Here is a 2,881-nt window from a genome sequence, read left to right as displayed (position 1 = left end):
TTCATATATAGTATACATGTTTCAATGTTATTCTCTCAGATCATCCCACCCTCGCCTTCTCCCACAGAGTCCAAAAGACTGTTGTATACATCTCTGTCTCATTTGCTGTCTTGCATATAGGGTATCATTACCATCTTTCTAAATTCCATATATATGTGTTAGTATACTGTATTGGTGTTTTTCTTTCTGGCTACTTCACTCTGTATAATAGGCTCCAGTTTCATCCACCTCATTAGAACTGATTCAAATGTATTCTTTGTAATGGCTGAGTGATATTCCATTGTGTATATGTACCTTATGCTTTATCTCTGCACAGGCACTCACACTCACCAGGGCCCCAGACCACCCCCCACCGGACATTGTTTACTAGTAGAGGAATGAGTTTGTGTTTTCCATGATCCCATGGAACACCTTCTCTCTCTGGTGGAGATCCTAAGCTGCACGTGGACAGGGCATGGGTAGCTGGAGAGACTCCTGGATATCTGTTTTAAGGTTTAAAAGGTGAGAGATTTGCACATACAAATCAAACAGACATTTATTGATGCATCAACTAATAACTTTATTTGAAGAACCAATAACTTTTTGTTTGTTTTTACTTAGGAATTAAGATTTATTTTTAATATAAATTTATTTATTTTAATTGGAGGCTAATTACTTTATAATATTACATTGGTTTTGCCATACATCAACATGAATCCGCCATGGGTGTGCACGTGTTCCCCAACCTGAATCCCCCACCCACTTCCCTCCCCGTACCCTCCCTCTGGGTCATCCCAGTGCACCAGCCCCAAGCATCCTGTATCATGCATTGAACCTGGACTGGCAATTTGTTTCATATATGATATTATACATGTTTCAATGCCATTCTCCCAAATCATCCCACTCTCGCCCTCTCCCACAGAGTCCAAAAGACTGTTCTATACATCTGTGTCTCTTTTGCTGTCTCACATACAGGGTTATTGTTACCATCTTTCTAAATTCCATATATATGCATTAGTATACTGTATTGGTGTTTTTCCTTCTGGCTTACTTCACTCTGTATAATAGGCTCCAATTTCATCCACCTCAGTAGAACTGATTCAAATGTATTCTTTTTAATGGCTGAGTAATACTCCATTGTGTATATGTACCATAGCTTTCTTATCCATTCATCTGCCGATGGACATCTAGGTTGCTTCCGTGTCCTGGCTATTATAAACAGTGCTGCGATGAACATTGGGGTACACATGTCTCTTTCAATTCTGAGAACCAATAACTTTATGTGAAGAAATGGCAAAACTGGAGGGAAAAAACTTAGGTGAACTTTTTCTGCGAGGGCAATACTGTGGTCTGCATGGCAGGCAGGGTGACCTTGGGCACTCACCCGGGACTCGGGGGAAAGTCCAGTCCAGGCTTAGTCGTTCTTGTCGCCGTCACCCAGGGTGAGCTTGTCAAAGACGTACTCTGCCAGGCTGCCTTCCAGGGACTCCACGTTGCTCAGGTTGCTGACATACCCCAACTCCTTGATGAACTTGACCTGCTGGTCCAGGTGGTGGGTCTCCAGGAAGTGGCACAGGTGGGCATCACTGCTGTCAGTGGCCAGCTGGTACAGGTTGAGCAGGCTCTGGTTGACGCACTTCTCCAGGTGCAGGATGTCCTGCATGGCCTGGAGGCCACTTTCCCTCTGTTGGTCTCAGGCTTTCTGATGTCGAGGAAGCAGGTGCGGCCACCACGCTGGTTCTGCAGGAACAGCAGGTTTTCAGCCCGCTCGCTGTGCTCATGGGAGCAGAGCAGGAAGAAGCGGGAGAAGTGCTTCAAGGCCATGTCATCACAGTCGAGGTAGAAGGCCATGGCCAGGCACTGGAAGGAGGCGTGGAACTCCAGGGCAGCGTGGCTGTTGACCGTGGCCTCACATTTGGGGCAGTAGTTCTGGCGTACTTAGTGAGGGCAGCACGGGCAGCATGGCGGGCGACACGGGTGCAGTGGGCAAGAAGGTGAATGCAAAGCTGCGGGGCCATTTCCACCAGCCTCAAAGAGTTCCCAGGGTGGACAATGCGGGTAGCCAGGAGCAGGCATCTCAGGTCAGGTCAGCAGTTCTGCAAGGGACTGAAAGTCAAGTCCCTTACTGGGCTTGGGAGGGTTGAGAGGAGGTTCCGGTTCCATAATGGGGGTGGGGTGGGAAGGTGGTGCATGTCAGTGGGCAGAGCATGAGTGCAGCGCCCCAGGTTCCTCCAAAACCTGGGTGATGCAGGGCAACTGCAATGAGCTTCTGGACGATATAATATTTTAAAGCATTATTCATGAATATTAGTGCATCCGTTTTGCGTTAATCATGTATGTGATTTCTTTGCACAACTTATTTGAATAGGGCCCTAATGTGATTGTTTTATTAAACAGTCCTCTTTTGGTATCGTGGTTATATTTACTATTACAGAGCTCTTTTTGAAGGCAGCTCTCCTCAGTGACTTCAATACCCATACTAATGACACTTCTAATAGGTTCTTCATTGGGTTTCTGGACCTCATTAACTCCAGTGATCTCTACTTTTCTGTTTCTGGTCAAGTTCACACTTGTCTGACAGCGGAGTGCCACCTCCAGAGTCTTAGTGAATCTTTGCACCTCTGCAGCTTTCACTCTTTTTGACCTTCATTTATGCTCCCTTTGTTCTCTCTCATCTCCTAATCTTTCAGCACAGTCCTAGAAACCCAGCCCTTTCACCTGACTTACCAATTTCCTTCCTCTTGGGTAAGTGCAAACTTCTCTTTTCTCTGTCAGAAAACAAAAGACTTAGATGCATTCTTAGAGAAAGCACTTAACCATGTGGATATATTCATCCCCTCCAGCCTCATTTGTCCTTTCGCTGCCACTCAGCAAACATTTTTTAACCCATCAATTATGGTGT

The 2,881-nt window shown here is 45.8% G+C and overlaps 1 pseudogene; it reads right to left on the bottom strand.

Annotated features, from left to right (window-relative positions):
- Positions 1 to 1,393: 1,393 nt before the first annotated feature.
- On the bottom strand, positions 1,394 to 1,887 carry LOC113888023 (annotated as a pseudogene).
- Between the last annotated feature and the right edge of the window lie 994 nt (positions 1,888 to 2,881).

Source organism: Bos indicus x Bos taurus, chromosome X (assembly GCF_003369695.1).
Source record: "Bos indicus x Bos taurus breed Angus x Brahman F1 hybrid chromosome X, Bos_hybrid_MaternalHap_v2.0, whole genome shotgun sequence".
Lineage (NCBI taxonomy): Eukaryota > Metazoa > Chordata > Mammalia > Artiodactyla > Bovidae > Bos > Bos indicus x Bos taurus.
Note: the sequence above shows the minus strand (reverse complement) of the source record. Positions and strands in the feature narration are given on the sequence as shown.